The 25,324-nt window shown below is 47.3% G+C and overlaps 1 long non-coding RNA gene across 1 annotated transcript; it reads left to right on the top strand.

Moving 5' to 3' along the window:
• Positions 1–19,578: 19,578 nt before the first annotated feature.
• On the top strand, positions 19,579–24,231 carry LOC138107208 (uncharacterized). Its single transcript, XR_011149318.1, has 3 exons — positions 19,579–22,512; positions 22,794–22,824; positions 23,144–24,231. It is a non-coding gene; the product is annotated as an uncharacterized lncRNA (long non-coding RNA).
• Positions 24,232–25,324: the final 1,093 nt, after the last annotated feature.

The following is a 25,324-nucleotide window of genomic DNA, read 5'->3' as shown; positions in this document are numbered from 1 at the left end:
CCCAGGTGAAGGAGGGACTTCAGAAAAACAGGCAGTAAAAACCCATTAAATTTGTAAGGGTTGGCTGGCATAAAGACCACTGCATTGGTGAGTGTTCCAATACGAGTGTGCTGAAACACAAGCAGTGTTAATTTGCATTAAATGAAATCAGAGGCTTTATCTGAGACATAAATCAAGATACATTTTATAAGTTTAAAAATACATTTGTATGTTTTTATAATAAAAATGTTGCTTCTTCAGATGTTTCCAGGCTGCACTGTAACAAATGCTGTGTCTGCCTTCCACAGCAGACATGCTTGTAAATGGCCAGGATGAGCAGGAGGAGACTCGAGTCCTCTGGTTCATTCACATTAGGAGAGCCCTGGGGTGGTCTTTCACTGGGGAGTCATGGAAGCCTGAAGCCAGCTGTCGGTGTCAGTGTTCTGCGCTGTTGGCTGCAGCACGTAGAGCCTTGACTCAGTTTCTCTCTTGTTGCCACCAAAGCCTGAGATTTATTGGAGAGGCCTTGGGACAACATACTTTGTGAAAGGAGTAGGGGCTGTGTCATAACGATGAACTTTTCAATCCTCTTCTTGCTCATCTTCCCATATTTCACTCCATGAGATTGGAGTGGGGGAAGCCCGTGCTGTGCTCTGATGTTGGACCATGATGGGACGTGATGGGGAGATCTCCAGCAGGGTTTTACTCTTATGGCTCCTCCAGCCAGATGGCTTCAATCTACTGACCAATTCTCTGTGCTTTGTGTGAGGTCTGTATGCAATTTAAATGGAGCCTGTTCTCAGCTAGTTTTGCCTTTTCTCTGCCCCCCTCCCCCACATGCACATATATTCCCAACTGACCCCTTTCATGCTTCTCCTTTTCTTTAGCCATTCGGGGAAATTATGCTGGCACCATATAACAAATATATCAGCTGGATTCGCCTCAAAGTCCTTTACTTTCAGAGACTTTCAGTCATCTAACCCCTCCAAGTATTTCTGAGAAGAGTGCTCACTTAGCCAACTGTGCTGTTGATGTAGTTCTCAGAGTGGTACTTCTTTGTAATGCTGCTGTCTTCCAGCTGGGTAGAAATTTTTAGAACATGGAACTTCTTGTACACACCTATATGTGCTACCACTCTGAGTCTCAGCAGATTTGTTTAATCCACAGAGAACTGTTATCTGAACCTTGATTTATCTTTGCATTCTGCAAATCTGGAAAGAATGCATTTTCTTTCTAGGTTTTTGGGTTTTTTTCTTTAATTTTCCCGTATTATTCAGCATGAAAAGCCTCAAATATTGCAACAAATAAAAGCAGGGAATGCACTTCTCACTAGTATCAAAATTGCACTGAGTAGTAGACAATAGGAGACAGTCTTATTAGACAGTCTTCTAAAGAGAAGACAATAGAGGAGTGATAACAGTGCAAGACAGTAGGACAGCTCTGTTTTGTTTCAGTCATCATCAAGTTGCTTCCTGGACTGGCATGTTGGAAAAATGGTTAGATGGGCTGGAGTGATGATTAGTGGTCCATTTAAATCAGTTTTACTTCATCCCTAACTGTATTTGCAATCTGTTGCATTGCATTTTTAGTGAACTCTTTACCTTTATTAATCGTCGGCCTGGAAGAGACTTGAAAGCTGGTGGAAAACTATAGTGATGTCCTCCTTGCCATCAAGTGAAAACACAATAGGATCTTGCATTTCCCTTTGTCTTCCAGGGTGGATGGCTGGATGCCTGACCTGTTCAGAGACAGATAAGGGAAAAGAGAATTTCCAAAAGAGTGTACTTTTATGACACTTTCCAAATCTCCTGCTACATTACACTGTAGGGTCTACATGGGTCATGATGTGCAGCTCAAAGAACTGTTCCACTGATGAGGATTCCCAAAGTGTATTGCAACGTGGTGCTTTTCATTTAATGCCTGTCAGTTTGTTTTTGGGAAAGACATTCTGTGCCTGTTTGTGTGAGTTATAATAACAACCAATTCCCATTTTGACAGCCAATCAGTGGAAATAAAATCCTCTCCTGGCCCCAAAGATGCTTGTTTCTGGTACCCTGCAGATCTAGTATATAAACAAGGAGTGTGTGTGTGAGTGTGTGTGTTTTTCCCCAAACAACTAAACAAAACTATTAACTGTAACCTCACTGAGTGCATCAGAGAAGAATATGAGTTTGGCATGCAACAAGAAAGCTGAGGCAGTGCTCGGCAAAGATGAAAGTGAGACACTGATGGCCATAGTTTAATTGGGTTTTCATAAAACATGCTGTTCTTCACAATTTGGCTAGCACTTGATAGTTTCTTTTTATGAGTCTGGCAAGACAATGAAACTTCAAACCATTTGCTTTGCAACTGGAAAAATGAACCAGAGAGATACTCAGAAGAGCACTAGGACTCATTGTCTCTTGTATTAAGATGAAGCAATTCAGCAGCAAGGGAATGAGAGCCTCCTGCAAACATACAAGCATAGTTTAGCAGTAAATCAGCTCAGCTGCAGTCCTTACCACATGATATTCTGTAGTTGCCACTGGGGGGAATTCTGCTCATCTCCAGACAAGATTGTGACTTGAGTTAATATTTATTTCCGTTTTTACAGATGTGCTGTCCCGTGATGGATGGGGTGCGTTAACCTTCTTCTTTTTCACACCTGGTCCACACCTGTTTGAGATCTCATTCTCTGTCCTACTGGGCAGCAGCTCTTGAACTTTGTTGGATCCTGGATCTCAGGCCATCTGAGGGTGATGAACAGCTTTGAAACTCTTGGCCAGAGGGCTTTTTGATTTTAAAGTCAGAGAGGTTGGTAGGTTTTGTTTTGTTCTTGACTGAATATTCATTCTCATGACAAAAACATTTCACAATAAGCTGTTTCCATTTGACAGCTCCTTGGCAGTACTTGTGCGAAATAAGTTGGGTTTTTTGTAGTCCAGTTCCTAGTGAGCAAGAATATCCCTTTCTCTAAAACGCCTTGGACTTTCATTGCACTCATTGATATTTTATTCAAAAAAGTTGTGGACTAAATGTTACTCAGACTCTAAACTCACTAGGGAGTGTAGAAGTCAATCCTCCAGCACACTGTGAAGAACCTGATCTTGCCTCTCCAGCTCCTTTTGAGTTAAGAAGGCGACTTTGGTCTCCAGGGCTGTGGATTCAATAGCATGAAATTCAATACAAAAATTTTAAAACAAAAAACAAATGGTATTGTTTTGAATCCTTTTATAGCATGTTTTTTTCATTTGCACTGCGTGAGCTTTAAATATTACTATGTGAGCACTAGCCAAATTTAGGTTGATCAAGACTAGAGAGGAGTTCAGAGAGACCCAGCTAAACTTACTGAAGAGGAGGCTCCATGGCAAATGAAGTTTCCTGTAGAATGCCAGGAGACAGTGCATGATTTGGGAGAAAACTCATTTGTTCAGACATCTTGAATTGCTCTAATTTAACTCTGTTGGTTTAGGAAAAGACTTGAGCAGCACTACTCAGTGCACTTATAGTATTACTGTTTACTTGGTTGGGCAGTGTGTGAATGGTAAGTATGTGGAGAATCACTGTAGTTATTAACAACATAATTGAAAGCCAGAATAAACATGATGTTTCAGGCTTTCAAGCTAATGTCAGTTCAAATTTAGATGGTGGACAGGCTACTAAGTGGATTTTAAACCCTTCCCTGTCTAGTCTGGTAGCTTTTTCAGGAGGTAGAATCCTGAACTATGGAGACCTTGGGACTGATACAGCGGAGCAACTCACATGTTCCACATCTGCTGGTTTCCATCCATATGGGCTGAAGAAGGTGGTGAATTGGGACTGAGGTGCATGGAAGGAGCTGTGCTGTGAATGAGGGTCAAGAACAGTTGGGATGTTGTGAGCGAAGGCCAAGCATGCAGCAGAGATGGGTTGTGGGATCCTGGAGCTTAGCCGTGATTAATTTGTGAGTAGACCAGCATGTCACTGGTCACACTGGGGGCTGTTGATCAAGGCTCAAAGACACCTACTGGGCATTATGTTGTGGTCCCACGGCTGGAATAGTAGGGAGAGCTGCAGATCAGCAGAGCTCGTTGTGGGGACACCAGGGAACAACAGAGAAAGGAGGGGAGTTGCCAGTCAGGAATGAGAGATGTTGGCAGAGCTCAGTATTTGGACTAACTGGTTAGTGCTGAGGTGCTTTCTTCTTCCTTGGATGCCATTATGTGTCAGTTTTTCCAGGCTGTTTTGTTTTTTTTTTTTTTTGCAATTTTCCTTTAAGAATCTGAATCCCCTTGAGCAGCAGGTGATCCTGACTATAATGTAGAGAAATAAGCTTGGGAAAGTTTTGTTAAAAGAGAGTGGGTTATAAAAACAACCTTCTCTGCATGGCTTGAACCTGTCAGCGTGACGCTGCCGACGCTGCAGCTGGAGGGGAACACGACAGGCTCCACAGCCCTGAAACGGAGCAGCCCACACAGCCTGCAAATGTTATGGGCCCAACGTGGGTTTGGGGGAGGTGTGCCTGCTTTGCCAGGTGGGCCATGCATGGAAGTCAGATGCTTAAGTAGCTGTAAGCCTCTAATTAAAGCAATAATTTTGAATCACAGTTCTGCTAAGAGTTTGAGAGGGGTGAGGAAAGTGCCTGGAAGTCCTGTTGAGCTCATCTCCGAAGTACAGGGTGCTTTTGAGTGTCTGCTTTGGGCCTAATCTTTTGGGCCCTTGCAAGATGAAAGAACTCTTCATGTATTTCATAATGATAGTTCTCTCTGCAAGTAGCTGCAGCATGCAGTTGTGCTGGTGCCCAGGCCTGGGGCAATCAAATAAAGCTAGAAAGAAAGTGGCCAAGGGCTGGGAAGGTTTGTGTCTCTGTGGCATGGGATGCTGGTCTGCCCAGGATATCTTGGTGTCCGGCTCAAAGGCAGTAGCCCTAGAGCAGGGGTTGCTGCAAACAATTTCATCCAGACAAATTGACTCTGTTTGTTCCTGTTGGCTTTGTTCCTGTCTCCTTTGTGTTCCAGAAAGGGAGAATTTACCCTCTGCAAATGCAAGGCTTACACACAATTTTCCTGGAGCTCAGTCAGTCAGCCAAATCAGCAGGAGTTTTTTGGAAATGACAGGAGCCAACTGAGGTCAGTTTTGATCTAGTGGGAACTTTACTAAACCAGTATTGGTTAGGAGTCACTTTCATTAGACCAAATCAGTAGGAACTGCAGAGAGCTGGCTGAAAAGGTGTAATTCCTGGTGAGGAGCTCTTGGATGAAAATCAGCTCCTAGATGAAGGAGTGAGGGCCGTGCTGAGTTATTTGCTGCTAGGAGGGTCTTTGTTCTCAACCAGCTGAGCTAGACTAGTCTCTTCAAGTTTTTTTTCAGCTTTCCAAGCAGGCAGCAGTGGCCCTACAGCTGTTGTGTAAGGAGCATCAGAAGTTACTAGGCCCTTTGTGGGTGCCCAGAGGCCAGGCTGGAACCTTCTCTACTCCCAGCTGCTGTCTCAATCCCACTGTGTGGTCCTCTCTCTGGTTGTGTGGAGGCTTCTCTTGATCTTCAGAGATATTGCAGGAAACTATTTACTCTCACTGTCCTCAGAGCTGCCCATTTGGAGAGGAGGTGTAATAGCCTAGCATGACACACCAATGTAGGTAGTGCTATCCTGTGGAATATTCAGCATGCCATGTCTCTAGCCTTGCAGCAGCATATGGGAACATGCCCTGGTGCCTGTGGGTTGAGATAGCTCATCCTTTTTCTCCCAGGATTATTTTGTTTTCTGATTTCTGGGCTGTGACATTCTAATGATGGCACAAATTTTCTTGGGGTGCTTCCAGGCTGTTCTGCTTCTCATGCCTCATCTGATCCATGTTCTTAGGTGACTAGCTGGGGACACAGACCACCTGGCCTCAATTCTCTGCTTTGCTACAGACTTTCTGTATGGCATTGACAAGTCATGAGGTGATTTTTCCAGCATGTTTTTTTGTGAGCTATTAAGGGACACATTTCTAGAAGCAGAAGTCAAACTCCAAGAGAATAGCAAGAATAAACCTTTGCATGCTGGCCATTCATGAAGTAGAGCATACCTACATGTGGTCTGTGTGTTTTTACTTGAGGAATAATAGGTTAATTACTCTATGATTAGGAGCATAGCAACATTGGTAGAGTCACCTAGGAGGAATATGGCCTGCATGTCTAGAAGCTGGACTGGGCATCATTTACTGCCTCCTTTTCCCAACCTTGGGACTCTTCTTTGTTTATCCAGTGACAAAAATGAGGACAGTATAGTTGCATCAGTTGCTTCAGTTTGAAGACACCTACATGAGGGGTTTTGCTGGCACAATTATATCAGCAGCCCTCTTTGGCTGAATAAGCTTTGCAGTGTGGGAAAAGGCTTAGTCTTTTGAGTTCCTCAGGGACTTAACCATAATTGGGACATAATTGTGCCTCTCCTTCCTGTAGCTCTGTATGAAGATTAACACGTTAAAATTAAGAGTTGCACAAGCTGTAGCTGAAGGGACCATTGAAAAACTTTGAGAGGTACAGTATCATTCAGCCAAGACTTCATAAAATGTACAGTTCATACGATGACTTGAAACATGTGCACTTGATAAGTGGAAGTGAAAACAGGCAGAAGGTGGAAAGGTAGATCAGTTCAAACATTTCCCTGATTATAAATATCCTTTGCAATGGTACTAAGACACTTATGTTTATATACAAGGAAGAAAAATGTAAAACATGTTGAAGAGCATGAAGGTGATCTGTTTACTTTTAGCTACTCATGTGGCTTTCACAGTGTTTTGGTTGTTGGTGCTCAGTCTTGTCTCTCAAACAGAGCAAAATCATTGAATTGGGGATTATCAAGGGGCAAGTGTGGATATTGGCACTTTGCTGAAAATTTGAGGCCTTTCAGCTAATCTTTATTAGTCTGTGCTGCAGGGCTAGTAGTTCTGAGACTTAGTAAGCAATTAGGTTTCTTTCAGAATAAAACTGTGAAATGGATCCAGCTTTATGCTTGAAAGCTACTGCTGGTAGAAGTTCTGTGACCTGATCCATTCCTCCACAGACTTGACTCTGTTACAGGAGCTTTTTCCAGCATGGCCTGTAAAAGCAGCTCGTTCTCTTGGCCTGAAAACTGATGGTCCAATTGACCTACCACTTTTGGCTTCAGGGAAAGGCCCTGATCCCACTGGTTTCAGAAAATAAAAACATTCCTTGTGGCTGCTTCCTAAAGTCATCATTTCACATCAGTGCATACTTGGCCTTTATATTTTCAAAGGGGTTTTTTTGGTTGTTTTTTTTTTTTTTTTCCTTTCCAGATACTTGGGAACAGGAGGTTCAGAATGTTTGGTGATGCAAGAGCAGGGCAATGCCAGGGGCTGTATTGCTGGCAACATAGAGTAAACACCCTTGACTTATAAGCTGGTGCCAAATGAAGTTCTTAGAAAGCCACAAAAAGACTACCTGGAAAATCAACAAAGGTGTAACATGCAAATGAGCTGCCTTCCTTTTTGTAGCTCTTGAAACAAATCCTTATTCTGCAAGGTGTTTTGGGCATTTTAGGGAGTGGTAAGTGAACCACACCTCTTCTTCCAAATTCTTCTCACTGACCCACCACTAGGCCTTAATTCTGCCAAGGAAAAAGCTTTTAAAGTTCAATGTCAACAGACAAGTGTTGTCTGTTCTCTGTAGGGACAACATGTATCTGAGTGATCTAAAAATACCATTCAGTGTTGAGAACTAGAAAATCTGTGTTCTTTGTAGGGACCCAAGTTATACAGAGTAAGTAAAATACAAAAATTATTAATTTTGTCCAATAATTAATTGCTGGTAACGTGAGGATAATTTTCAGAAAAGACCAGTTTTCATTGGTTTCCTGAATTGATATATCTGTCTGTCCACTTACCTACCTACCTCTACTGGACATGCATGAGATTATGGTGAAGAATACAGACATGAGCTAGATTTTGAGTTAGATTCTTTGCATATCAGTTATGCCATGCACAGACAGCTGGGGGAGATCAGGAAGCCAATGCAACTTTCTTGTCATATGGGACAATCACAGAGTGAGTGAGTATGCTATGGGCAGTTTTTTCCTATACTACTGATGGTTAAACTCCATGGACTCTTGATCTGATGAAGAATCATATAATAAAACAGAATTCTGTCAAGAATTCTGCCCTGTTAAAACATCTCTTCATCTGGGAACCTCTCCACTGTCCCTTTACACTCAGAGTCCTGACAGTATGCATTGTGTTATGCAGAATGGCAGGGATGGAAAAAAGACTGATGAGTGGTATGTAGTTTCCAGGCCATTTACCCCAACCCAGAAGCCTTTCCAACCCACCTCACTCCCTGTGTTTTTGTAAATGGCAGGGAGGATCTGGACTGTAGCATACAAGTCATGTTACTTTTTGTTGGCTTTTTTTATTAGTATACATTGTACACTGAATTGTGACATAAACTGCAAATGCTCTGTAAAGGGCTTTTTTGCCCTTCAATACAAAGATTTCAGTCTGTGCCCCAGTACAGCTCTGCCTCTCTCTTTTAATGGGAGGCCTCAACATGGGGAAACACATCCTAAGAAAGCAGAACAACAGGGCGGGAATTAGTCAGATGCAGTAGAGAGCGGCTCGATACTAATGGCCAAATAGGCTCTGACAGCCTCACACCAACGGGCCACTCTCTTCTATGGGGAGTTTACGAGGCCTTGGCTTGTGTGGCCACCTCCACTTACGAATTAAAATCAAAACCAGATTGATGCCCCCCTCCCAACAGCAGCTGCCTGTTTTTTTGCATAAATCATGCTCCCGGGCCCCTCTCCAGGGGAGCTCCATAAAATAAATGGATTCATTACATGCGGATTTCCTTTTCCTTCTTCTCTGGAGAAACAAAGAGCCTATTAGACACAATATGGAAATGCACATACGCATGCACACACGTGCAGACAACATGAAAATGTGCACGTGCACATGCAGCCTATAAGCTCCCTCCCATCTCCCTACGCAGGCAGTGCCATAAAACACATGGACAAAACCCCTTCTCCTTTATGTGCACAGCTCTGCTGAACACACAAGCCTGTATTCATTCACGCAGATCTGCAACTTAAATTCTAAACTAACAAGGACAGGAAGGCCCAGGGCAAGTTGCCTCCTCCCAAAAGGTGAAGGACTGCGAGTAGGCTGAATGGGGGTTGCTTCCTTTATCCAAAGCCTCCCCCAGTGCCCAGGAGCTGTGTTTTTACCAAGAACGTAAGGGCCCCGTCCTTTGCAGAGCGAGGCTCACAACAGGCTGCACTCATGGGACATCGTAACCACAGAAGCTGGGAGGCTGCCAGCTCTCCCTCCAGCTGAAATAGAGGAGGATGCTTTGTGGCTGAGAAAAGGCAGAGGGATGAAGGTAAGGAAATGGCTGGGAGCCCTTCATTCCTCTCATCTCCAGGTGGCGGCAATACTGGCACAGGAAAGAGCTGGAAAACACACCTTTCCTAGAAAGCTGTGCCTGTGTGCAGCAGCCACAGATGCAAATCTCACACACCTGCGTACTGGGATGAGGGAGGCACTGGAAACCCCTCACTGAGCAGGTTACACGAAGTAAGGAGATGTGTACATTCACCTTCAAGATACTGCAGTGAGGTGTTGGCCCCAGGAGAAGACTGTAGTGTGTGGGCATGTTCACAATGTATGCTAAACCTGGGTCAGAGCCTGAGCTTGAGCATTAACTTGCTTCCCATGTAAACTGTGAACGCCCTAACCCTCAGGGTCCAACTCCATCTTCAGTCAGAAAGCCTTTGGGGTTCCAAAGCCCATCCCTAGAAGGGTGCTGTGCTGTAGAAACAAGAGCCAAATTACAACAGCAGTGGAAAACCAGTCATAACCTTTACCAGCTTCTGGCTACCTCTGCTAACCTGACAGGGGAGCCAGGAATGGAGGGGAGGAGGAAGAGGAGAGCTGCTTTTGCTTCCTGGCCAAGGGATGCTATGCCCTGAGATGAGGGAAAGGGACACACAGCTCAGCTGGAGGCAGACACGACAGTGATATTTGCTGGGACAAAGCTCAGGGCTATGCTAAGGACATACTACTAGTGCCTGAGCTGGACTGACTTTTGGTGTTCAAGAGAACATCAATCTCCTTTTTTTTATCCAGAATCCATACTACTGTGGAGCACTTTTTAGCCTTTTTAGGAAGCAGTGGTGTAAATTTAGCAGGCTGGAGGCAAGAGAGACCCATTCAAAATTGAGGACTGGGGAGAGCAATGTTGCCAGCAGAAGGAGTTCAGATACACGATCCAAGACCTGAATCTCTCAAATCATAAACGTCTCAGTACTGTAAGAAGATACCGGTGTTTTTCTCAGGCCTTCAGTATTGGGCTTTCAGGTTACAGTGAGGCTCCACTGCTAGCTTTTCCTGGCACCTATGAGGAGTAGGAACTTTTCCTTATATGATGTAAGTTTTCACATAATTGAGTGAGTCTGAGAGCTGGAGCTTTAAGAAAAACAGTGACATCAGCGGGATGTCTGATGAAATCTAGAAAGTCAGCAGCATGGGGGGAGGCAGACCCTGCAGAGGAGGGCTTCTGAAGAGCTGCTGAGCTGCCCTGCAACTGAGAGAAGCTAGGAAGAACTGAGATATAAGGGAGCTTAAAGCATTTTACATTGCCTTAAATTCAGTATTCTAAGCCCCAAGGGTTCAGACATTTTAAGCTGAACCACAAAAATTTGTGATAACTGTAAAATTATGAGCTTTTGTAAAAGAATAAATGCAACATGCTATCTCTTTGCCTTGGCTGCTGAGTTTTAGAATTGCTTTTAAATAGCATTTTGTAGTTTTCACCCACAGTGAAGATGACTAGAAACTTCTCTTGTTTAGAAAACATGTTGCATTAGTATCACAATTTTTGGTTTTCTCCACACATGAGTGGACTAGAAATTTGTCCTATACAGATAACATGTTTCTCACCTAATCATCTGTCATCAGGTTCTGGAGCTTTAAGGAAAAACAGGAACAGTATAATGAGATCCACAACCCATCACATTGCACTGGCAGTGCTACTTTCAGTGGCTTCACTTCACTGGTGTCTGCAAGGACTTTGTATACGCAAATATGGAGATTGCAATCTTGACCCTGGAAACACTGGAACCTTGAAATGGTCAAACTTCATGAGCCCCAAAATCCATTTATTCCCAGATCCTGTCACTGATTATCTGATGCTTTCTCTGATGCCTTTGCCAGATGCTTCAGGGGAAGGTGCAAGAACATTGCAGTAAGCAGATGTAACATAATCTGTTCAACACCTAACATCACTTTCTGGTTACTATCTATTAGAGATGGGATTGGGACCAGGAGGATAAATTTTAGCATATTTCCCAAAAGTGTTCTTAGCTATCATTAGTATGGTTTTTTGTTTCTTCTCATCCACGTCACTGTCCAATCTTTTTGTAAGGTTTGCTAATTCTTGTCTTCCACATCTTCTTGTGTTTGGGATGGCTTAGTCCAGATGAGTGAAGGAAATTAGTTACTTTGATGAAATTTGGACTGGTCACTTCTTCATCTAATTGAATATCTGTTTATCCTTGTGTGTCCAAGGACAGCAGCAACACCCATTTGCCTTTCGCTCTGTGAGTATTTTGTATGCTTTCATCAGGATGCCTTCTGGTTGCAAGAATAAATGGTGCTCGGCATTTGTGCCAGTGAACCTCTTTGCTCAAGTCTCCCATGTACTTTACCTGCTTTGTTTTACAGACCCTCAGTGTTTCTCCCTGCATGTATTACCCGATAGCTGAGCACTCAGGTTGAACTGAGACAGCCTCTGATGTTTCCTGCTGGGACCTTTTGCATCTGCTCCTCCTTAGTCTGTAGGCTCTGAGACAGGGATGAGCTTCTGTGTATGCGTCTGTGCCTGAAAAACATGATTTCCACTGGAGCCTCTCTGTTCTGCTGCAGTGCACACAGCAGTTAGTAACAATTCACACCTAAATAAGCCCTGCTCTGCTGTTCACAGGGTTAAGTTGTGAGCTCCTTCTTCGTGACCTGGTGTCCAGGCTTGGTGGTGGGGTTTATCCCTGGAATACAAGGAAGCCAGTGTCTTGGAAGGGATGCAGGATGCTCCTGATTCTTCTTGGGAAAACAGAGGGCACGCTATTCTCTCTAGAAACAATCCTGCCTCTGGTCTCTCTCCTTTGCCCCTTATCTCTGAGGAGACTTGTATGCAAATAGGGTCAAAGGCTCAGAGGTGTGGCACAGACTGTCTGAATATTCACCAGCAGGCAGTGATTGGGCGGTGCACTTCACAGCAACTCATCCTCAGCTCACAAGTGAGCAAGGAGGAAGGATAGAGGCAGGGGATCAATCTGTGACCCTTCTCTGACAGTCACCCTTCTTTCTTGCTCTTGGGAGGCACTTGCTGCCGTTTCTGGAACCAATACCTCCCCTGTGAATGGAAAATCCAGCTGGAGATGTGCCTGTGATATCTGACACTTGTAATTCATGGTATGTTGGTCGGTTCTGCAAATTGGATTGGGAGCACAAACATCCCCTCATGACTTGCCAGCCACGTGTGGAATTCAGTAGTCACACTGTGTGTGGGCCCCTTGGAGAGGATAAACCTTTGCAAGCACCAATGGACTGTGGTGAGGGCAATAGGTGGGAGGGGTGATGACTCCTCAGTTTGGATCTGAGCAAAAAGGCAGGTGAGGGTTGATAACTTGCAGATTTGCTCAAGCCCAGGAGCTGGTGAGGATTTGGAGGTGAGGAGCTGAGCAGCTGGCAAAGGAGACAATCTGATGGAAGGAGGAATGAAGGTTTTGTCTGTGCTTGTGTGGGGCTTTTTTGTCTTCCTTCTCATTGCAGTCTGCCTCCAGGATATGGAACTGCAACTGCCACCACAGAGTTCAACCTGGGCTTCTTCCTGGAGAATAGGTTGTGGCTTTGATCAACCACAGCCATGTGCCTCCATCCCTGCCTGCTCCCTGAGAATGGAATTCGGCTGTTTGGACAAGTGGCAGTTTGGCTGGAGGGGGACACGGGCCTTGCTGCTGTGACAGCCCTGCCAGAGCCACCACTTGCTCTCAGGGCAGAGAGAAAGATGCTGGCCAGCACAATTGCCTCTGGTGTGCCTCTGGGTATTCAGCTTCAGTATGTCAACTCTGCTGCCCAGACTACTCCACAAGTCCCCACACTGGAGGAAAGGGCCAAAGTAGCCTTGGAGACATCAGTGTCCTGGTTCTCAAGGCAGACTGGGAAGGTTTGTAGGGGTGGGACAGAGACCAAGACAGCTGGAGGGAACTGTGCTGCTTCTGCCAGCCTCTGTCTTCCATGCCTGGCCTACTGAAGGGAGCAGAAGGCTGCTCTTGTGTGTGTGCCATGTCCTGGAAAATTACCTGTGTGTAGTCACTCCTCCCTCAGCAGCTGGGACATACAGCAATAAAATCTGTCTGCGTTTCAGACAGTGCTGTTTTCAGGTTCATCCATTCCCTCTCCTAGCTGGTGATCCCTGGAGAAGAAGGATATAGTAATGATGGGAGGGTAATAAATATTCAGGTTGTTTACAGTCTATGAAGATCTGTCCTTCCCTTCACACCCATCACATACACTACGCCATGGGTTAGCCAGTCTCAGGAATGCACGTTGGAAACCACCCCTCGGTTGTGTTCTTTGGGCTGCAGTGATACTTGGGCACTACTCTAATTGTTGAATGCCTGAAACCTCAAAACTTAGAGCTCTTACTGGCTTCTGGATAGGCCCACTGGCCTAGCCCACATCCAGACACAAAGCCGTGTCTATCCTCTGGTTTGCAGACAGGATGTTTTTTCCCAGTAGTTTGAAGGTAGACTCAGGTCTGGCAGCCTGCACAGCCTATTAAAAACCAGCCTTATAAAATATGAGCTAGGAAGCAAAACTCAGCGCCGTAAGAGAAAGAGGAGGAAACCACCAATTAGGAACAGCTCCCGAGGGGATGTTTCCTTAGGAGCCAAGAGGCACTCTGCCAACAGGGCTTTTGGAACGGCATGAGGGTGGCTGGGGAGGGCAGAACCTGGGGTACCTGTCTTGCACAGAGCTTTACTGCACTCAGGAGGGCTGGTCCTGCAGCACAGGAGCTACTGCCCCTGAAGCAAAGCAGCAAGGGATTGCGCCCTGGCTGGGCAAGGACTAGCACCCAGGAGTGGGGAGGAAGAGCAGGAGGAGCACCGGGAAGGTACAGCCCTCCTTAGCCTACGGCAACCAGCTAGCAATGAGGAATTCCTTCTGCCAGAAAGCAGCTTTGCCAAGGTGCAGCTGGGAACAGCTCTCCTGATAGCCAAGCTTCCCACACAATGACAAACACGTGCCTGACCACAGGGCTGCTGCAGGCAGGCAGCGGCTCTGTGGCCCTGCAGTGAGCAGAGAGAGGTCCCCTTGTGAACAATGAATGCACAGCTGATGTCCAGCTCCAGAGATGGCCTCTTACACCACCAGGTATAGGTTGGTAGAGAAAAAGGACACAAGGTCTGAGCTGTGTAGTCAGTGCATCCTTCAGGCGGTTTGGGAAACGCTGGGGGATTATTGTTTGTGTCTTGGCCCGTGGGGCTGTGGTGGCTGTGGAGTCAGGGTTGTTGTCTGTTGGTGGTATCAGAGCGTGGTTGGAGGTGGGGGCAGCACTCGCACTAAGCTGCATTGAGACATCGAGGGCTGAACAACCAGGATGTGGCTGGTGGACAGTGCGCTTTCTGCTGGAGAGAAGTGGGTGTCCAGTGTGGCTTTCATTTGCTCAACTCTATCTTGTTCTTCAGCTTTTGTGGAGATGACAGCTGCTTACCACCTTAGGAACCTGCTTAGGCAATGGGGTCTGGGGGATGATGAGGTAAAATACTTGCTTGGGGCCACTGGGTGCTGCCTACAGGGACTGTCCATGACCTGTGAGGAGAAGGGCCTCCAGTGGGCAGCCTGAAGCACCTGAAATCCCATCTGCTTTTTGGGGTGCCAGTGGAAGCCTTTTAGGAGATTTAGGCCCTGTTTTCTCAGCAATGAAGTGGCTCATTAACTGGCTTCCCAACAGTTTTTAGTATCTGTGGTCACCATTCACTATCCTGTAGGGGTTCAGCACTTTACTTCAGCTCTTTAACAACTGGATATGTGCTTTGGGAGCAGCTCAGCTGTCCTCACTAATCTGTTGAGTGAAAGGATACATGAGCAGGGTTGCAGGTCAGACCTGCCAGGCACGGGTCACTGCAGTGGCCACCCAGAGCACTGTGGGCAATGTGGCACAAAGGATTTTGAAGATGCTGTGTGAGAGCTGCTTAAATATTTGCTTAGATTGAAGCAGGGACTGAGATCTCAGTCTTTAGTGTCCCAGACATTTTTCCCATCCTGCAAGTTTCTGTGTGGAAGTGGTCTCCCTCTTCCCAAGGAGGTGTTTCATGTTGTGTAAGGGATTCACTATTCATTTGGTGAGGGATTTGAGTACAGGCCTCATCCTGGCAGAGGAAACACAGCAGTGTAATGATTCAGTGTCTCTGGTCCATTTGATGCAGACCATGAATCTAGGTCTCCTGCATCCTTCTTGAATACCTAACCTTGACCCATGTGATCTGTTGGCCCTGATAAATTTCCACAAAGCTCTTCATTTCCAGTAAATTGATATTTTTTTCAATTAAAAATACCAGCAAGAAAACGTGCTGAGAAATATCAGGTAAGATCCAGTCCAGACATGTCAATCTTCCACCCAGAAAAGACTCTGCAGCAGAAATTATCTTGTAGCAGATGAATTTCATGGGGAAAAAAATGCACTGCAAAGTGTCCAGTAAGCCTTTTGCCTACTAGTACATGCAAGTGAAATAAAAAACCCCAACAAAATGGATCTTTAGTTTGACACACCAGGTAACAGAAATCAGGCTGTGTAATATTTTCTGCCTGACTACCCTTATCTGATATGAACAGCATGGAGAAAAGGGAGACAAGGAGTGGATAGAATTTAGAAATATGTCTTCTGAGTCACTGCGGAGTGAACAGGAAGTCCTGATGATTCAAGATTTGGCACTTTCCCTTGCTGAACCCAATGGCACATCCTAGTACTAGGAGAAACTAGGGTGTAGGAAGTGCAATCTTTTGGCTGAGATAACAGACCTGTGATCTTCCTCTTAATCAATACGGAGTTCAATGGTATTTTTCATAGGAAAGTAAAGCCCTGTTCGTAGTATCCTGACATAGTGTGTGTAAGTCTTCACCATCTCACTTTCCAAAATGTCATGAAATCTCTCCTCATTTCAAGCATATCTTGCTCTGTGATAATGTACACATACATCAATTTGTTAGTCTATTGGAGGAGCTCATTATCTTGCTCATTAGGACAAGTTATGTTTATCTTCTTTATTGTGTTACTTCTAGCTTTCATTTTTCTCTGGTTTTGAAGTGTTGAGATGCAGAGCCACTCTCATTGGCTATTTGTGGGCAACACCATTGTTTGGTGTGTACATTTTGCTCCAGGTAAAGTCAAATCTGTGCTCATTTTAATTTCCTTTTGGAAAGAAACATTACTGGGAGAAAGCTTCTTGTGGCTCTGGTCTGCTTAATGGATTCTGTGGACCAGTGTGAGATGTGATAATGTTAATTTATAATGGCAACCATTATTCTTTCTCTGCTGTTTACTTTTTGAGCAGTGCTCTGCCATTGTGCTTCTCCAGCTGTCTCTCCTCCTCTCTCTTTCTCTTTCTCCTTCCTTCCCTTTCTTCTCTGCCCATCCCACTTGCCCACTGTCCAGGTACCTTTGGGGAAGCACAGATGTGTGTACATCCAAAATCCTTCTGTGAGTTGTTGGTAGTATTCCAGCAGTGGTGAAAGCCTTACATTTCATAGCCAACTCAACAAACAGGATGGGCTCTGCATGGATGACTCATTTCATTTCCCTTAGCCTATAGCAGAATCAGCTGAAGAATTTCCAGTTGGTTGCTCCTTTAGGCAGGGTGTCTTGCTGTAAGTGTGTTGCAATTGCATACATAGCAGCAGTCACGGTTGTTGCACTGGTGAGCTAAAGAGGGCACTTGAAGCTTTTGAGCAGCAAAGATAGACTCCCAAGAAAGAACTAACATGTGGAAACCATGCCGATCATCTCCAGCTTGCTGGCTGTTCTGAGCCTCATCCCCATTGCCTCTGCCAAGCCCAGCCATAGGAATGATGTCAGTGAGTCGCTCTGTGGGGTTCTGGAGAGCAGTGAAAGGCACCCAGTGAAGTCAGTGATGATATTTCCAGTCCTGGGGGTTACACAACCATGGGTTGCCCCTGTGCATGTTCTGTTGGATGCAGATCTGGCAGCAGGACCCCCTCAGCTCCTTGAATACAACTCATTGTACCTGGGAACAGAGCCAAGGGGGAATGAGGGAGACATCAACTGGTGTCAATTCCACCTGCATGTCTGCTTAGCAACGCAGGTTTTTGTAAATACATTGTCTGTGGCTTTGCAATCTCTGCTTATTTTTTTGCTGCATGAAGAGGCCCATGTAGGAGCTGAGGCCACCCCTAGGACCACTGGCCCACTGTGGCCAAGAAAATTTTGGAAATGCTAAATCTATCAGCCACTGGGCACCAGCAGCCATCTCCCATGCTGCTCCTCATGACTGAACAGCAGTGATTGCCATGGGTCCTGCAGCAAGAAGGGCAGCAAGTCTATGCTCATCTTCCTAAGCAGCCACCCAGTGTCTGGTGCACTCTGGCTGCATTTCCTGCAATGTGTAAATGCCAAATGGAGGAGGCTTTAAGATCAGACAAAGATTTGAGGAGAAAAAACCTTTATATTAGAGGAAATTTTACTGTACATTCAGCTTGAGTCAAACACTCTTCCTCCCTCCTTCTAGGATGGAGATACTCGACCTCAGATCCTCCTGGCATCGAGCTGGGCATGAGCTGAGGACCCTGTGTCCATGACTTGAAGGGGCCATGTGTATGGATGAAGGTAGTCCCACTTTTTGCTTTATCCCTAGGTGCCTCCACAGCCCCTGCTGGGTTCAGTGGGTGGAAAAAAAACCTCTTCCAAATACTAGTGCCGAACAACCAGAGAAAGACTCCAGAGCTTCCCTTCCAGCATTAAAGATGAATTGACCTAATAGATGAAGCAGGCCCCTGGAAGGCAGGACTGCTGAAATCATGTCCTAGCAGTGGGAGGGGTTGAGGTTAGGTGGCCAGGAGAGGGGATGAGGAGCCAGGATTCATAGGCTGTAGCTTTATCCTTAAAGGAGAGTCTTTTTCTGATTGTGGTGGCAGAGAACTTGGGTCAGGACTGATCAGTATTATGGACAAGCCACTCAGAAGCTTTGTTTGCCTTTGATTCTTGTCTGGGTTCATTCAACTTTTGCCTGATGCCAGATCCAATCCCACTCCTTTCCCTTTGAAATGGTTTTCTGTTGCCGGTGTAAAGGAGAAAAAAAAAGACTTAATCATCTTGCTGAGTAAACAGTTCCCACTCCATCCTCAGAAAACAAAAGTTGAAGATTGATTTTCCTCAGGACCCACGGCAGATGAATCAGAAGGCTGGGCTTTTTGTGTGTGTGTCTGAGGTGGGCTGACAAGAACAAGTGAGCCAAATGGAGACGGCAGAAATGGCATCAGAAGGTGGCACCTCCGTGTGCTGGGAAAGCACCGTATGCTGGATGTGAACACAGCTGAGGAGGAAGGACACTTCCAGCTCTGGGCCTCTGGATAGTTCAGCTGTTGAGTCAGATGAGTCTGGGGCTCTACAAAACAGCGAGGGGGCAAGGGTGAGCAAAAAGCCAAGAGCATGTGTGTGCAAGAAGGACTTTTCACCTCTGGCAGCAGGCCAAAGGAGCGGTTACTGCAGCCCTTGGAGACACGCTCGCACACACGCGTGCTGGCTTGCACACACACACTCTCGCTCACTCACACTACCACTAACAGCACAGGGAGGCTGCTCCCAGAGGCCAGCCCTGCTTCACACTGGTCCCTGTTAATGACCAACATCTGGCGAGGTAACTGGGGTGGAGAGACAGCTGGGGCCAGTGAGCCCTTCTGCTGGCAAGGAGTGAAGGGGAGGGCTGAGGGCTGGGCTGGGGAGGGCTGAGGGCTGGGCTGGGGTGGGCTTCACTTCTCTAAAAGAAGCCTGCAAACACTCACTCCTGCTTCCTCTGTGGAGAGCAGAGGTTGAGCAGTTCTCCACTTTCATGTTTTGTGTGTTAAAGAGCTGCTGAAAGACAATCATGTGAAACCCCCAAACCAAAGGTCCCTAGCTGCGCCAGACCATAATAACTAGGGCAAGTTTTGCCAGCCCAGCCTGATTTTCCCTGGTTTTTAGCTTTGATGCACAGCATAGGAGCACAGATATCCTCAATATATCCTGTAAAGAAGAATTTGTTATCCTGATGAAAGGATTTTTCAACAAGGATGTGGGCTGTTTACAGATTTGGGTTTGTCTGACCTTACTGTTGGCAAAACTGGGGAGGAGGCAGCATCTATCCCATAGCCCTGCAGCAGCCCTCCCCACAAAAAAGCAGTGATGTTTTGGCCCCCAGGGAGGAGCATTCACTGGTGTGAACTGGTGGGTGATGGTGATGCTGCTAGAGGGTGTGTGGGTTTGCCCTGCTGCTGCCTGAGTTGGTCCTGTGCCTTGTGTGTTCCCCAAGGTCTGACGTTAACTGAGGTGGAGTAGACGATGCACTGGTAGGGAAATATGGGAAAACTTTGCATTTTTTAAACTACAGCCATTCTTCATCTAGAAGGATTCCCCTGCCAAGCTGGGCGGTCACCTCCTCCCTGCTCCTTAGCAGCTGCACCCCATCTCACCTTTGGAATTTATCTCCAGGGGCCCAGTCTGCTCACACCTTGCCCAGTCTGGAGAATCCCAATCCTCCCCACTGGAGCTCCAGGCAACAGAAACATCCTCCCCCGTGTGTTAGTCTGCCTGAGCATGGACTGCAGCTACCCCGAGACAGTGCTTAGCAGACATACCAAAGGCTTTCTGGGCATCAGAGAGGTGATATTATCCAGCTCTGCTGTTATCATTGCCTCCTCCTTGGGAGTACAGGAGGGCTGTCAGAGGCAGGGAGAGAGAGATGGACAGTATGGAAAGGCAAAGGAAAGAGAAAAGTTTTTTTATGAGCAAATTTTGGAGGGTCTCATCTCTGCCTGTCCAGCATGGGACTCCTGAGGAATGAGGCCTCATTTTCTGTAGCTGAGCATGTCTGTGCTTCCTGCTGGCTGCACCCGCTGGAAGATGCCCTGCCTGACATGCCACTGAGCTGAGGATCTGGGGAGAATGATGGGGCAGTCGGGGCTGGGAATGGTGTGTGGTGCTAGGCCTTGGGAGCTGAGCCTCACCAGCATCCTTCTGCCTCTCATCATCTCCCTAACATTCACCCTGCCTAGTATGAACATTGGAGCATCTTTTGTCCCAGGAATGTCCTCAAACTGGAGGTCTCCCCAGACTGGGGTCAGCAAGGCCAGACTATGCCCTCGATCTCCGGCTTCCAGGTTGAGTGTGGGACCACAGAGGAAGGCTGAGGTTAGAGTTTGGCTAGGGATCTAATTACTCCCCCAGATGTGTGTATGCATGTCACAACATCACCAGACACAGTCCGCACGTCCCCAGTTGCTCACCAGTGAGTCACGACAGACTGGAAAAATACAATCCCACTCTGATGCTGCGACAGATCTGTGAGTGCTCTCTAGTAATACGTGAGTAGTGCATGTGAGCAGCCAGCAGGGACAGTCAGCATCTGACGTTGCTAGCTTGAAGAGTGGGATGTTTACTGTACGGCTGTGTTGAGTTCAGCAGGGAATGACTCAGGGCAGGCCTTCAAGACATGCGTGAGGCTCTTTTGGAATGATGCTCATCAAGTTCTGAAGACACCCGCTTGACCTCCCTCCCCTTCCCTTCGAGCCCATCACACAAGCATTGGGCAATCAAAGCCCTAAATCACAGGTATTGAGGAAACAAGGGAAGTCCTGTTTTATCATGAGACATTTCTGCTAAGAGGGAAGGAATTCATCCTGGTGGGTGTTTGGGGAGAAGCACTCTCTGGAGTTTGACCTATCCGGGGCACTGTGATGAGCTAGTGAGTGAGTTGGTGATCGGGGAAAAAGCAATGCCCCTCCACCATCCTCCCTCCTTACTGGGTACTCCTATGTAGTGGCATCCAGACACAAATTCCTGCTGAGTGGGATTCTCCTTTGAGACAGGACCAGCCAGCTCCTGTCTCAAAGGCTTAGAGGGGGCACCAGCTCCTTGCTCCGAGTTGGAGGGATAGACCATACAGCACACATAGGCTGGCAATTCCTCCCCTCTCAGGAGGATCTGGATGCTGCCAGTGCTGCCAGATGTGCACAGCTGGGTCACAGATGTGCTGCTGTGGGGCACACTCACAGCATGCCCAGGTCTTTGCTGGGATCAGGAGAGATCCCACAGTGATCTGAAGTGCAGGCGAGAAACTGAATATCCCTGGGTTCTGCGGCCTTTTCTTCAAAGGCCCATCTATGGAAGGAGCCAGTGCTGACCCAGATGTGGGACCAGCAGGAATGTTCTTTAAGCCTTTACATGTCACTCCTTTCCACTTGCATACTTAAGGACTTAAGAGTTGGACAGCAAGGAGAAGATGGTCTGGTCTCCTACTGTGTTGGACTTGGAGGACTGGAGAGGCAGAGCCTCTGCCTGGTGAAGGGATGGATCCCAGACATGATTAGCTGCTGGAAACCCGTTCTATGGCCTGTAGCATTTATATGGAGTAGTTAGGAGGCTGCAGGGTGTTGCTGGGGTATAGTGCTGTGACTAAGGTTGCTGCACCACTGTTCTCTCCCCTTGGCCTTCCCAGGCAGAGGAGACAAGGCAAGACTTCAGTGAAGAGAAAGGAAAGGGAGCTAGGTGGACATTCTGACAAACCCTTGGGGGCACTGAGCTGCCATGAGCAGCGAGGAGTTTGGTGCTGCTCTGTGTCCCCCTGAGATGGACCATTCTAACTCCCTGGCTCTGCATCTCTGATCAGCTTGACTACAAGTGCCAACTGTTTGCCTGCGACTATCATATCCTACCAGCCACTACTTCCTTGGCACTGATTCCTGTCTCTTATTGTTTGGATCCATCCACTGCCAAAAGCAGGTCATGGAATAATAGAATTACAGATTCACAGAATGATTTGGGTTGGCAGGAACCTTAAAGATCATCTAGTTCCAACCCCCCTGCCATGGGCAGCTTGCTCAGAGCTCCATCTAGCCTTGTCTTGGACACTTCCAGGGATGGGATGCTGAGTCTGTGTGAGCTGCATTAGACTCCAATGTGGGTGAGAGCCTCAGTATCAGACCTCCAGCTGGAAAGCACTGCAGGCGAGACCCACATGGTCGGTTTGGCATCTAAACTGCTGTCGAAAATAACTCGCTTGCCTCTGAGGTGAAGCTCTGTGGTATCTCATCTGCTCAGGTCTGCTGCTGGAGGACAAGACTAGGTCCTGTTTCAGGGAAATGATGGAAGACAGAATAGTATAGGAAAGACACGAAGCTGACACAGAGATCAGAGGAAGCTTAAAAGCACCTGGATCCAAAGAGTTGGCATCAAACTCATAAACCCCACATGAGAGCATAGCAAGAGACGTTCCTGGGTCAGCTCCTGACCCTAAAGTTTTGGGTAAGAGCTTTCTATGGTTTGATACTCTGCTGAGGTGCTGAGCACTGGGCTGATGGCTCAGTTTTACTGTAGTCTCAAACAATTTGTCAAGTGACTAGTGTAAAATGTCTCTCTTCCTCAGAATCGTGACACCTCATCTTGTGGGGCTGCAGTCACAGGTTTTAGGGTTTGGTAGCTGTATAAGCAAACAGCAAGAATAAGCCCCTGAGTGAGACCCAAATAGCTGCTGATGGGTATTCAGGGACTGACCTGACTGGTGTGTTTTGTCCTTTTATATCCAGGTCTGTCCTGAGCATCTGGACTCAGACAATGGTAAGTGAGAAAAGAGGAACCTGGGAAATGTGGGAGGGGTAAAAAAAGGTGGCAGGAGGCAGAGATGGCATAGACTGGCATTGGGGTGAACTGATAGCATAATGGGTTAATCCTTAGCAAAAGGGAACAGAAGCTTGCAATGCTGAAATGTCCTTCTCCCATCGTGGTGCCTCAGGCTCAGAGCCAGAGGATGTGCTAGGACTGTTTCTAGCTTGGTTGTCTGCATCATGGATGAGTTTCCAGGTGCGTTACTGGGTAGGAGTGGATCAGGCTGCTGGGCTAGAGCAGTTGGTTTAATGCTCTCTCCACTGGTTATTAGGTTGTTGCAGAGTCAAGGTGGCGTGTCAGGCTCTGGGAGCTTTGGTGAGACCACTTGTGAGGGCAGGGGGCTGTGTTCAACCCTGCACGTGGCTGAAGTCTGTGGAGACAGCCCCATTTCCAACGCCGAAAGGGACTGCGGTTTTCTGCCGGCATGAATAGGTCTGTGTCTGCACGGAAAGGACGGAGGCGGGAGCTGCACGATGCTATTCCTTACGCCTCCCGAGCGAAGGACGAGACAGGGAGAGGTTTCCCCCGCGTCTGTGACGCTGGCGCGTTCCCCAGCCCGAGGCTGACGCCGGGCTGGCGAAGCTGCTCTGGGTCACAGGGAGTCTGCACGCTGCTTCCCAAGGCACACAGCAGAGTCAGCCGTGCGCCCGCACGTCAAATGTCCGTCCGGCCACCTGCCTCTGAATCACAGCGCTCGGGTCCTGGCTGAGAGCGGGGGGATTTCCCAGCGCCCAGCACAAGGGTTTGCGTGCGGAGAAGCCTCCTTGCAGGCAGCTGGAAATCGTCTCCAAAGGCACATTCCTGGAAAAGCCAGGGCTGAAAATGTCGCCGAGTGGGTGGAAGTCCCTGAGGACTTCGCTGTGTTTTGTGGGTTCTGCCCCTGCAGTAAGCACGGGGGCAGAAGGTGCTGGCCTTGCTGCACCCCCTGGTGAGGGGTCTTTTTCTCAAGTGCTTCCTTATATTTTCCTCCAGTTCAGGGTATCTCCAAAGCCATCTCCCTCCACAGAATGGACAAGTCCTGACACTGTTACCTGGCTGAGCAGGGGCATAAAAAAGCTGTGGGTTACTGGGGCTGTGACACCCTGACAGGGGGCAATGGAACCCCTTTGATGGGGGTTTGCTTGCCTCGTTGCTCTCGGTGTGGGCTGCAGGATGATCAGAGTGAGTGCAGGATGGCTTTGCTTGCTGTTCCCCCACAAGGATGCTCCTTCCCTGGCCTCGTGCCCACTCCTTCCAGTGCTGGGCACTCTTTCCCTGAGTTTCCCAGGGGAGAAACTGCTTTCATATTTCTTGTGCTTCCATAGCATGTAGCTGATGTGGGAGATGCTAGGGTTCCATTAAAGACATTGTGGCAACAGGGACCTGTCTGAATGTGATTCTTTGGGCATGTGAGTGGAGGGTGCCCACCACATCCCCTGAGCTGCTTCTCACTCACTGCCCGTGGGAGGAAAGAATATTTTAGCATCAGCCAGGCATGGATGCCAAACAAGCAGCTGGCAAAAGCGCAAATATTTTGGCTACCCCAACACATCTGTTTAGAAGCAGCTCAACCCCAATTTTAAACAAAATGGGGAAGAAAATACATTAATTGAAGCCATGTCCTTAGGAACGCAATCCCTTGGCTGGGGCCCAGCAATGGCAGCCTCGTTGGGAGATCATGTGTCACACAGCCGAGACAATCTCCCTGGCTCTGTTGTGAGCCCCTTGTGCTGCTTTTGGGCGGCTCACACATGTCCTACAGAAGCTGAGGGAAGCTGTACCTCGCTCTGTGAATGCATGGCACTCTTGCAGGAGTCCATGCTCTGGAAGCATCACACCTCCCCACAGCAGCATCCTGTTTCTTGGGAAGGAGTCAGTGTCAGGGGTTGACTGCTCCTGTTGTGCTTCATCTTTTGAGGGAAGGATCCAACCCTGGGAGATCCTAAAAAAGATCAGCTATTTTCCCAGCAGCCCCTGGCTTCGTGTGTGGGACTTGGATTATTAGATTGGGAACAGCTGATCCAAAGTCTGTTGGCAAATCCATGAAGAGTCAGTGAAGCTTAGACACTACTCTCCTGATAGCCTCCTTTGGTTGACCTCAGACCTTGTTAATGTCCCAGAGGCAAGCCTGCAAAAATAGCTTAAGATGGGAGATTGGTGTGTGGAATGAAAAAGGGAGATTCCCAAGCTTCTCATCTCCTTCTCCAGTGAGTTCTGCAGCCCTTCCTGAGCTCAGTGGTGTTGCAGGTATCTGGGATATTTAGATTGAACTCACAGGTCAGGAATGCCTGCACTGTGGTCAGGGCAACATGCCCAACCCCACTGATACACCGCTGCCAGGATGGTGGCTGCTATGTTACCAGTGCCCCATGTGTCCCACAACACTGCTGTCCTTCTACCCATCTCCTTCCTTACAGCGGAGGCAGCACAACCTGCCCAGCTGTCCCAGTTTGGTATGTAGAGGTCTGTGGGA

This window comes from Aphelocoma coerulescens, chromosome 3, assembly GCF_041296385.1.
Source record: "Aphelocoma coerulescens isolate FSJ_1873_10779 chromosome 3, UR_Acoe_1.0, whole genome shotgun sequence".
NCBI classification, from domain to species: Eukaryota; Metazoa; Chordata; class Aves; order Passeriformes; family Corvidae; genus Aphelocoma; species Aphelocoma coerulescens.
Note: the sequence above shows the minus strand (reverse complement) of the source record. Positions and strands in the feature narration are given on the sequence as shown.